Genomic DNA, 12,223 nt, shown 5'->3' on the forward strand with positions numbered 1-12,223 from the left:
CCAATCTCTTAGATTTTTCAAGGCTACTTAAAGATTTGATGATTTGCCTCTTTGGTTTCTACAATCAAATGCACTCATGAATTATCAAGGTGTTTGGATGGAATCTCCTCTCAATTGCAAGTCAATTTAGAGATTATTTTTCGCTCTTATACAAGTCACAAATAAGGGTTGGTTGGCTAAAAAAATAATTGGGAAAATCAAAATTGAAATTCCTAGGCAAACTTGCTCAACCAAGTTTCGGGTGAATTTTAGGTGAATTGTTTTGTGTAACTAATTTTCAAATTTGATTGTCTTGCTCGAAATTTCTCCTGACACATTGTATCTTACTTAATTAAGATTCCTTCTATAGCACTTGAAGTCTTTCTTTTGAACTCAAACCTCAATGATTTGATGAAATTTCAATTGAAATGAAATTAACATACATGGAAATTCACAATTACAATAGAAACTTTTTGATACTAAATTTTTCCAACACTACAAATATTCTCACACACTCAATGAATGTAACTTCAAGTATATTACACCACCTAATAATATTTATTGAGTTAATATTTGAAAATCCTACCGTTGATACTTAACAATAAATTGCTAGTAAGTTGATCAAAAAGGTAATGTCAGATCTTGTGCAATTCACAAGATACATCAAACCACTGATTTTATTAAAATATGGTACTTTAGAATTAGAACTAAGAGTTTATTTATCATCTTCTTGAGGAAAAAAATGGTCACTTATATCAATTAACTGAACTACTATTGGAGTGGTCAAAAGATGAATTTTCTTTATATAAAGGTGCTTTAAGTCCTTTTGTGTGTGTGTGTGTGTTGACTCATGACTAATTGACTAGATTCAACTAACTCATAATTTTTATTTTTACTGTTCAAGTTCGTCACTGCTCGCGACATCACGTCAAGGTGGAAAACAGTCTTATATGACTAATTGACTATTATTCATCAGGTAGCCCATTGCACATAGACGCCATGGTGCATTACATTTAACGAGGATAAAATTTTCAACTGTGTAAAACAATAACATTACTAGAAAAATCCTCCTTATTATCCATACAGCAATGTTACAGATTGAGACCCATCGTTGAAAGTTTAAAGCAACGGCGAGTTGGCAACACCATAGAAAATAAAGTAGTTATTTTTTATTTTTTGCTAAAATGCAAAACTGATCCTTTAACTTTCTTCAGATTTCATTTCAGTCATTTAACTTTATTTTCGTTCATTTTAGTCCTCTAAATTTTCAGATTTATTTAATTAAGGTATTTCCGTTAACTTTTGTAAAAATTTTTTGAAAAAAAAAATCTGAAAAATATTTTTCAATCATTAATTAAATTTTTTTAATTTAAAAAATTTGAAGAAAAATTTATAAAATTAAAAAATTAACCACAACATATAACAAAAGTTGATAGAAAAGCCTTAATTAAATAAACTTGAAAGTTAGAGGACTGAAATGAACAAAAGCAAAATTAGAGAACTGAAATAAAATTTGAAGAAACTTAGAGAGTCAATGTTGCATTTTACCTTTTTTCTTTTTGGCTGAATAAAAAGTATTATTGCACAATTAAAAGAAAACAACCAAACACAAGCTACAAGGAGGGGGAAGATCAAAGTCCCAGTCCATCTCTTTCCAAGTTTGAGCAGCTTTAATTACTCTCTCTTCTAACAAATGAGAAAGATACACCATCAAAAAAATTAATAGAAGAAAATAAAGTAGCTTTTTGCATTTGCTAAAGTTGTGAAATTTATGGTAACAGTTTCTTCTTTTTTTTTTTTGGTAGCATTATCTTTACTGAAAACAAATAAAAGTACAATTATTCTCTCTTCTACAAGGAGGGGGAAGATCGAAGCTAGTCCATTTCTTTCCAAGGTTTGAGCCGCTTTAATTACTCTCTCTTCTAACAAAAGAGAAAGATACACCATCAAAAAAATTAATAGAAGACAATAAAGTAGCTTTTCGCATTTGCTAAAGTTGTGAAATTTATGGTAACAATTTTTTTTTTTGGTAGCATTATCTTTATTGAAAACAAATAAAGTCCAATTATATTTTAAGAAAATTGAAGTTGTGAAAAGTTGCACATAAGCAAATAAAATAAACTCCATTTAAAATAAAATAATAAAAAAAGATTTTAATGCAATGGGTAGGCTATAAATGACCAGAGTAGAGAAAAATATTTAAAATTTAAAATTGATCATTTAATTTTATTTTGAACATGAGTCAAGTTTTTGCTCATCACTAAACTATAGTACATTTTCAAGTTTAGTTTATTTTATTCTCAAGCAATCTCAAGCTTGTTTGCAAGCTACTTAATTAAAATAGTAATCTTTCTTATATAATAAATACTATGACTAAAATTTTTTACCCCTTCATAAATCTATGCTAAAAATAAATAGCCAATAGTTGAAATTATATTACTTATAGTAATTAGATATAAAATATTTTTGTTTATGAACTTAAAAATATTAGATTACCAATCTTGTGAATGAGACATGCATAAAACATTTACAAGATGATAGAATATTGTAATGTATTATGTATGTATAAAACTATGGATATTTTAGCAATAAAATTGTCAAAATATAGAGTTAATTATAACTATATATCTTATATTTTCTAAGCATTTGCAAATATGTATCATACCATCTAAATTAGTATCAAAATTAACAAATTAGTGGGTGACTAACCCTTTAAATTATGAGGATATTTACAGTGTGTGTAAGAAACATAAAAAATTCTATAATTAACATTTAGTTTAAAATTAATTTTTTTTCAACTTACATACTAATTTGGATAATAAAGTAGATATTATAAAAGAAAGCCAAATAAAACAACAAAAGTTTTTAACCAACAACTTTAAATAAGCCAAGAGTTGTGGGTTCCAGTTAATTCAATTAGTAAAATCTCTTATTTTCAAATAAGAAATTTAGGGTTATATCCTTGCTTACACAAAAAAACCAATTGGTGTTTTGGCCACTTCCAAATCCCAAATCATTGGGCCACACATATTTTATTTCTAAGGAATGAAAAATTTAATATATATATATATATATATATATATATATATATAATTTAAGAATGAAATTTATAAAAACAATTGAACGACACGTCATGGTTGGTCATGTCCAAATCCCAAGCCATTGGGCCACACATATTTTGTTGCTAAGGAATGAAAATTTTAATATATATATATACACACACACACACACACACAATTTAAGTATCAACTCTATAAAAAATATTAAATGACATGTCATAATTTAATCTCGTTTGAACCCTTGCTTGATCTAAAAAAAACTTTAAACCTCTCAATTTTTTAATTCTTTGAACGGTCCGAATTTCAGAATCAAAGTAAATATAAAAGTGACATTTTAAATTATAACAAACATGCACAAAGAAGATGAAAAAAAAAAATCAAATATTTGAACATTCTTGTAAATATTTATTTATTTAAAAAAATAATAATTGAAAGGAGAAGAAATTTATAGGGAAAAAAAATTAATTCTAAATTGGTTTGGAGTTATTTTACTCCAACTCATTATATTATTGATTGAAGAAATTATTCATATGTAAATTTCCTAACATGTTTTTTTTTTTAAAAAAAAGAAGAAGAAGATAGGTTACTTATTTATATAATCTCTATATATTAAGAAGATTCAAAAAATTAGTTATGACTTCAAAAAATGTTAAAAATACTCCTAATCTAATTAGATAATTTTTATTCTTAAAAAATAAAGAATGGGATTAAAATTGTAATTCAACAAAATTCAAACACAAAAAAAAACTACCTGGGAAAATTTTTTCTTAAAAATTAGCATACTCTTTGATGATGCGAAGAAAATCAGTAGTCTGGATGTTTCGGACTTGAAAGGACTACTTGCTGTCTTGATGGTTTGAAAAAGAAAGAAAAACGATCAAAGGTTACCGGGGTTGCCTGCCAAGAACCCTCCGATGGCAAAGTTAATTTTCTCTATAATTTTGGAGTTTCAACTTTTTTGGAAATGTAAAACTTACCTTTGTTTGGTTTGAATGAGCATTTATATAGTGTTTTAAAGACAGTAATCAAACTCGTAACCTCTCCTGGATTTGAGGAGGTGTGAGGGTTCAGGGATAACTTTCACAATTGCTTAGGAGTTATGTTTTTCTCAAATAACGGTCACTGGAAGTTATGCGTGTAATAAGGAGTAGTAGTACACACTTAGGAATTTTTGTAAGTGCCAAAGGCTCGTCTAGGGGTCCTCCTGTCGAGCGTACCTCGCTTCCCAGGAAGGTCGTTCTCCTATGAACGACCTTATTCAGGACGAGGTTGATGGCTCTCTTGGACGAGACGGTGAAGTTTTGTAAAACTTGACCATGTGAACTTCGTCCAAGCATCCTCCTACATGGATGAGGTTCTTACAACATTTGCTTTCCTGGTCTTGTCTTGGACGACCTCCATGGATGATGCTGTAGTTATATTTTATCATACTCCATCACTCTCTATTTAGATATATCTTACGCATGTTTGGTACATTTTTTTTTCTTAGCACACACTAAATTTAGTAGTTTACTCCATTTCAAATCCTAAATTTTAGTTTCTTAAAATTTAGACTAGCAATAGACTAGCTTCACTAACAATAGACTACCCTCTTCTATTTTTTTTTAAGGGTAATAATTTTTTGTCGATGTGAAACTGTTAAGACTTGTTAAAGGTAAAAAGAAAAGTGATTTAAAAAAAAAAAAAAACGTGAGTTTAGGTAGTTGGAGCATTTCAAATACTTGAATAGAGAGTGTTTTTATTTTGTAGGAAATGTTTTAATGCAAGTTAGATATTTATTTTTACCTGACTATCCTTTAGTTTTTTCTCTACTTAAATTTAGGAGTGTGGGGGGTATTTTTGAACCAATAAAATGTTCGGTTTAAAAAGAGAAACCCCTTAAATAGTACTATAGATGCAAGTTAGACATATATTTTTACTTGACTATCTTTTAATTTTGTCTTTACTTAAACTTAAGAATATTAGACTTGGAAGTATTTTTGAACCAATAAAATGTTCGGTCATTTCTCAAAAAAGAAAAAAAAAAAATGTTCAGTCATTGGACCACACACATCTTGCATGTGTGGATTGCGTGTGATAACGATACCAGTATATAGTATGGTTTTAGTCTTATAAACAACGAACATAGAAAAGTCAAACCTTTAAAAAGGAATCAAATCAAATGGGTAAAGACGAAAGAGAAGAGTCCAGAACCTTATCAATTATCATGAGCCTGCCCACAATTCCAGCATCAACATGATTAACTCTGTCTTCGTTCCTACGTGGCAGTCACATTTGGAGTTCGTCACTGCTCGCGACTTCAAAGAATCACGGTGAGAAAACTCCTATAAATATGGTAGATCGGTGAACCATAAAGCACATTCAGCATCAGATTAGAAACACTATAAACTGAAACCTCAGAACTCTCCGAACAAAAAAAAAAAAAAAAAACCATCATCAATGGCATCTGCGTAAGTGTGTTGGAATTTTAAATCACCAAGAGTTTTTCATTTTCTCAACTGTTTTGTTGTTGTTGTTGTTGTTGTTGTTGTTCATTTGGGGTTCTCTGAATTTTGTGGTAAAGAGTAAGATTGTTTTTACTAGTGTTGTTATGTGGGTTGTGCAGGATCGTGAACGAGCATCTTAATTCCCAAACCTTTGGATGCCACTTCTGAACAACCTCCTCTCTTTGATGGAACCACAAGGTTCACTCTTCTATCCCTTTTTTGTTGTTGTTAATGTTTGTTAGAGTAATTCTTAGATACTTGCATGAAGAATGGTGTTTTATCCTATGTATATGATGAGTTTATTTACAGAAAATGTGAACGTGAAAAGAGGGAGTAACAATTATTCCTTCTCTAAAAATATCTAATATTTGCACAAATCTATACCTTAAAAAATCTCATCTTCAAACATTATTTAAGTCTTAATTATGAAAAAGTGAAATCTTGATTTCATGATTTAACAATTTGAAATCAATTTCAGCTGACGTGATATGCACAGTGCACACCAGGGTTTTTTTTATTTTTTTTATTTATATATATATATATATATATATATATTATTTGTCGGATATTCACTAGCTTTAGCGAGTTTGTTTTTGTCCGGTATCACTTTCTTTGGTTTTATATTATGCCCTTTGTTTAGGATTTTATTTTTGTACCTCTACCTTGTATGCCAAATTGAACTTGGACCATTTTTGAAGGTTGTACGTCTCTTATACATGCCCATTTGCACAGCGTGTGTGGATCCTCAGGAACTATAAGGTTATTTTCATCACTTTTTGTCCTCTTTGTTCTCATTTCTTAATTAATTTGTTTATAGACTTCAACTTAAGTAGTTCAATACTGATTTTCTAGCTTATAATTTCAATTAAAAGACAGACCCTTTAGCCCTTCTGGGATCATCTGTCCTCCTTTCTTGGGAATTTTTTTTTACTTACTATCTAAGTTGATGTATATTTGAGTTGCAGGGATTACATGACAAGATTAAATTAGTTCCAATTGACCTTCAGAACAGGCCTGCTTGGTACAAAGAGAAAGTCTACCATGAAAACAAGGTGATGCTTTTAAATGCCTATCTAATGCTACTTCATTGAGCTGCTTGAATTTCTTGATTGATTATCAATTTTTTTAATATTATCAGGTACCCTCATTGGAACACAATGGCAAAGTCATTGGGGAGAGCCTTGATTTGATTAAATATGTAGACAACAACTTTGAAGGACCTTCTCTTCAACCCAAAGTAAGATTTGCATAATTCATTGTGCCCTTCATAAAAGCTCTGTACCTCTCTTGAAATTTGACTCTAAAGTTATGACATGACTATAGGATCCTGCTAAAAAAGAGTTTGCTGAAGAACTGATAACCTACAGTAATACCTTCAACAAGATAGTGTTCACATTTTTAAAAGGAGACACTATCAAAGAAGCTGGTAAGACTTAAATCTTGCAGCCTCTTGAGTCTTTACACCATTTTGTATAGAAGCCAGGCTCACTAAAACCTTAAACTTGCATCAGGCCCTGCTTTTGACCACCTAGAGAATGCTCTTCATAAATTTAATGATGGGCCTTTCTTCCTTGGCCATGAGCTCAGTTTGGTAAGTTGAATTCTCAACTTTGATTTTGATCTTTCGTTGGTGCTGTGTCGTTGTGTGCCTTTTGTGTATATATTGACCTTGGTACATTCTCTTTAAACATATTAAAGATTCAAATTTTATTTTACCTATGCTCTAGACAATGATTATATACAGTTATATATAAATATGGGAAGTGGAAAGCAGTTATATGGTTATTAAAAGATATTTTCTACAATTCCTCCTTTGATTTATGAGTGAAACTATGTGATCTTCAGGTGGACATAGCTTATATCCCGTTTGTTGAAAAATTCCAAGCCTTCATTTCAGGAGTGTGGAATTATGACATCACTGCAAGAAGACCTAAACTTACTAAGTGGATCGAGGTAAATTAAAACACATATGATGTTTAGTGGCAATTGCGAGTTCTAGTAGTCTAAGATTTGCAACTTGTAAATTTATTATCTCCCCGATTTAGCTACTAGCTAATTCATTTTAGTCATTAATCTTTACGGTGGAGCTTACATGTAAATGCTATATATATTTATATTCTCTTGACTTTAAACATGGCTCTGAAGGAGGCATGAGTTCCTATTAGGAACTTCTTAATGTATCAGAGTTCTTGGTTCTTGAATGGTAATTGTTCTTGTTAAACCCTTGTACAGGAGGTGAACAAGATTGATGCTTATAAGCCAACAAAGACGGATCCCAAAGTGATCGTTGAATTATACAGTGCCCGCTTTTTGGTACTAACCATTTAGTCATGGAATTATGAATTTGATTTCGTTGAAGCTTTTTTACTCTTACTTTCTGCAAGTGTATTTTTTGCTAACCACTCTTTAATCTAATTTTCTTCCTCAGGCTAAGCTCTGAACATACCAGCACAGTTCCATTGGACGTTACTTAGTTAAATAAGTGGCTGTCTTTTATTTTTTTATTTTTTTCTTTTGTTGTAATGTTTCTTAGTATATCATGTCTTACATGTGTACGTAATAGTTGAAGATATAGACAGCGTCTGATCAGCATGTATGGATTGCTTAAATAAATATAAGTTGTTGGGAAATTTAGACCCCGGTTGATAGAATTAATAAGTTTTAAATCCAAGTTGTTAATTAGATTTATTATGAAAAAAACCTTGTTCAAACAAATAAACATCAATATCATGTCAAAGTCATGCACAACGGAAAAGTAAATGAGACAAGATATGATGACCTAAGAAAACCAATGAAACAAACTAGTTTCATAGTAAAAAACTTGGGAGGAAACCTTCCCGAAAAACTATTCACTATAGTAAAGAGAAGTTTCAAATCTAGTACAAAACTTTTGTCATTAGACTCTACAATCTCCGTAGACGAACTTACAGTAGAAACTTTGTACCGCTTCAGAACCTCTAAACTCTTCAATATATGAATGCAATCCTTTTACATGAATCCCAGTATGTGACTAACTCCAGCAACTTGAAGAAGATGTTAGCTGCAAAGTTTTTCACTTCATCAACAATGAAGATCAAGAAGTACTTGATTACAAAACCCTAAGGTGCAAAAGACGTAGTAACTTCTTGCCGAGAGAATAAGACACTAGGTCACTTTCTACATGTGTTCTCTTGTGTGACAACCTTTAAAATAAACCTTACACATGTCTAGGGTTGTAAGAAAATAAATCCTACACAAATACATAAGCTTGACCCGAAAATCAGATCTGAAAATTCTGATTTCGTAAGTCTCGATAGAATCAGCTTCTGTCGAGGTTCGACTATAAACCTCGATAAAAGTCTTTCTTTCGAGATTGTTGGTGAGATTTAATGAACAACTTTTCTTCATTTGTTTCTTGGTTAGATCTTTATGGCTTTAACACTTGACTTGAATAACATATTTCTTGAAGTGCTAAATCCATCCTAGATCTACCCAAATTACAAGTAAAGTACATTTTGTCAAAATATTTGTCAATTGCATAAAATATGTCCTTAACATAAGTCATTTGGTTCTAAACAGCCCTTAAAAAAATATTTTTTATGTTTAGGAAACATATTTGTTTACATCTACTATTTTACACATATATATCCATAATTGATACAAAAATGTCTACATTTTTACACATAAAAGTGTATGTGAAAAAAGATACGTGAAATAGTAAATGTGTGAGAATCAAAACCCTCTTGTTTAAATATATGCATTTGTGTGTGTGCTTACACCTTGAAAAAGGCTTATGCAGATCCCTAGCACAACTTATTACTAATTTTATCAAATTCTTTAACCATGGTTCGTGTAGTTGATTAATCAATTTCATGGATAATATGAACACAACCATAAACCCGCAATCACCCACAATAAATGCACACTAACAAGCAATATATTGACGAAAAGAGAAAACCCTTATAGATCATGTTCTAAAATCGAATCCACTATGAAAATAGTTATGACAAAATACTATTTACAAGATCTCTCGAATGAGTAAGATATTTGTATTTGAGCTCTCCGCTCTTGACATCTAGGTTATGCCAGTCAATTGCCAACATCAAATCCCAATCTCTAATATTTTTCAAGGCTACTTGAAGATTTGCCTCTATGGTTTCTAGCAACAATCAAATGCACTCATGAATTATCAAGGTGTTTGGATGGAATCTCCTCTCATTTGCAAGTCAATTTAGAGATTATTTTTCGCTATCATACAAGTCACAAATAAGGGTTTGTTGGCTAAAAAAATAATTGGGAAAATCAAAATTGAAATTCCTAGGCAAACTCACTCAACCAAGTTTCGAGTGAATTTTAGGTGAATTGTTTTATGTAACTAATTTTCAAATTTGACTGTCTTGCTTGAAATTTCTCCTGACACATTGTATCTCACTTAATTAAGATTCCTTTCGTAGCACTTGAAGTTTTTCTTTTGGACTCGAACCTCAATGATTTGATGAAATTACAATTGAAATGAAATTAAAATACATGGAAACTCACAATTATGATAAGAAACTTTTTGATACTAAATTTTTCCAACACTAAAAATATTCTCACACACTCAATGAATGTAACTTCAAGTATATTACACCACCTAATAATTTTTATTGAGTTAATATTTGAAAATCCCACCATTGATGCTTAACAATACATTGCTAGTAATTTGATCAAGAAGGTAATGTCAGATCTTATGCAATTCACAAGATACATCAAACCACTGATTTTATTAAAATATGGTACTTTAGAATTAGAACTAAGCGTTTCTTTATCACCTTCTTGAGGACAAAAATGGTCACTTACATCAATTAACTAAACTACTATTGGAGTGTTCAAAGGATGAGTTTTCTTTATATAAAGGTGCTTTTAAGACCTTTTGTGTGTGTGTGTTGATTCTTAAGATATATCTCACAACTTGCACCGTAGTATGCTTTCCAAAGGGCAATTCTTCTCAAAATCTCAAAAAGTGTGTTGAGATGAAATCTCATTCTAACGAGTAAAAGTACAATAATAAATAAAAATTAATTTAAAAATTTGTACATAAATAAATAAGTTAATAACTTCATAAAAAAAAATAAGGGAACAGTATTTGGTAAGAAATTCCTAAAGCTAAAAGAGCTGTGAAGTGTGAACCATATTTTGCCCACATTTAAGTCCGTTTGCGCCTCAAGTTTTTCTTTTCCATCTAAAAATTTGAAATACAATGTTTTATTTATTTATTTGAAATAAAAAGTTTTAAAGCTATCACTTTTTTAAAGGTATAATAATTTCTTCGAGGCCATAAAACTAAGCTAAAATCATATATAAAATAAAATCCCGTAAAAAGAATCACCCTGCAGTATAACTTACATAAACTGACAGGCAACCACAAAAGAATCACCATGCAGTTTAGTAATGACTATTTAGATTTGTTCCATATAAGTATTCTTTTACTATTGACAGCAAAAATAAATAAATAAACTCTTTTACTTATAAGGAGGCGTTACTATCATTCAATACAAAACACACGAATACAGAGGAGGTTTTTATTTTGGTAAGTCAGACACAGAGGAAGTGGAAATACCAGCTAGATTACAAATGTTATGCTATGGCCAACGTGGTGGGTGGCCTAGTGGTAAGGGATTTGGGTTAACAAGACTTTGGTCTTGAATTTAAGTGTCCCCTCACTAGTGAATGTGTAGGTGTTTATCTTCTTCTAGTTGCCTTGGGTGCGATGGATTGCCCTTTCCCCTATGCATTTTCTTTTTACTAAAAAAGAATTGTTATAATATGTATTTATTAAAAACTATAGGGTAAACTATGTATTTAGTTCCTATAATTTACACCATATTTCAATTTAGTACTTAACGTTTCAGTGCCGTGTCAATTTAGTCACTGTAGTTATCTCTTGGATTGAAATTGCTAACGTGACAAACGACAAAAATAAAAAATCAGTTAGGGACTAAATTAAAATATGATATAATGGACAGAAACCAAATACGTAGTTTGCCCAAAACTATATATACTAATAGTTGCTTCCTTTTTTGTATAGTGGAAATCATGTGGCACAAGAAAGCTTACTAGGTAGCTAATGAAAAAAATCAATCATATGTAGTTTTAATCACATAATTTTAAATGAATTATGTTAATGTTAATTATGTTATATATATAACCGATGCCTCTGAAACTCTTACAATTTTCTATGTCAGCACAATATTTAAATAAAATTATTATTTTATTAAAATAAAATATTTTTTTTAGTCCAAACTTAATAAGAAGTGAAACTCTATCTTTCTAATAAGTCCAACTTAAACTCAATCTCATCATTATCATTTAAAAAAAAAAAAAATTTTGTTTAATCCAAACTTAACAATCAAAATAATAATAATCCCTTAAATTAAAATTTGAGAGGTTTTTAAAAGAAAAATTAGAAAGGGACAATGATAAGCTAATGAATAATAATCATAACCTAAAAAATAATCTAGGAAAAAAAATTAATGAGTTTTGTAGGGAAAAAGGAACGAATAATTTCATTCCAAATTATATAGATTTGATAAATTTCAAATTAAAATGTTACCAAAAATGATAATCTTGGGAGATTTAAAAAATATAGTGGTTGAGAATTTGAAAAATATAGTTGCTAGAAATGAATAAATGAAAAGAATTTACAAAAGAAAAAAAAAATTTACTTAGTACTTGATTTCT

At 30.0% G+C, this 12,223-nt stretch overlaps 1 pseudogene; it reads left to right on the forward strand.

Annotated features, from left to right (window-relative positions):
- Nucleotides 1-5,432: 5,432 nt before the first annotated feature.
- Nucleotides 5,433-8,175, forward strand: LOC142608615 (glutathione S-transferase L3-like; annotated as a pseudogene).
- The last annotated feature ends 4,048 nt before the right edge of the window (nucleotides 8,176-12,223 follow it).

Source organism: Castanea sativa, chromosome 9 (genome assembly GCF_040712315.1).
Source record: "Castanea sativa cultivar Marrone di Chiusa Pesio chromosome 9, ASM4071231v1".
Taxonomy (NCBI): domain Eukaryota; kingdom Viridiplantae; phylum Streptophyta; class Magnoliopsida; order Fagales; family Fagaceae; genus Castanea; species Castanea sativa.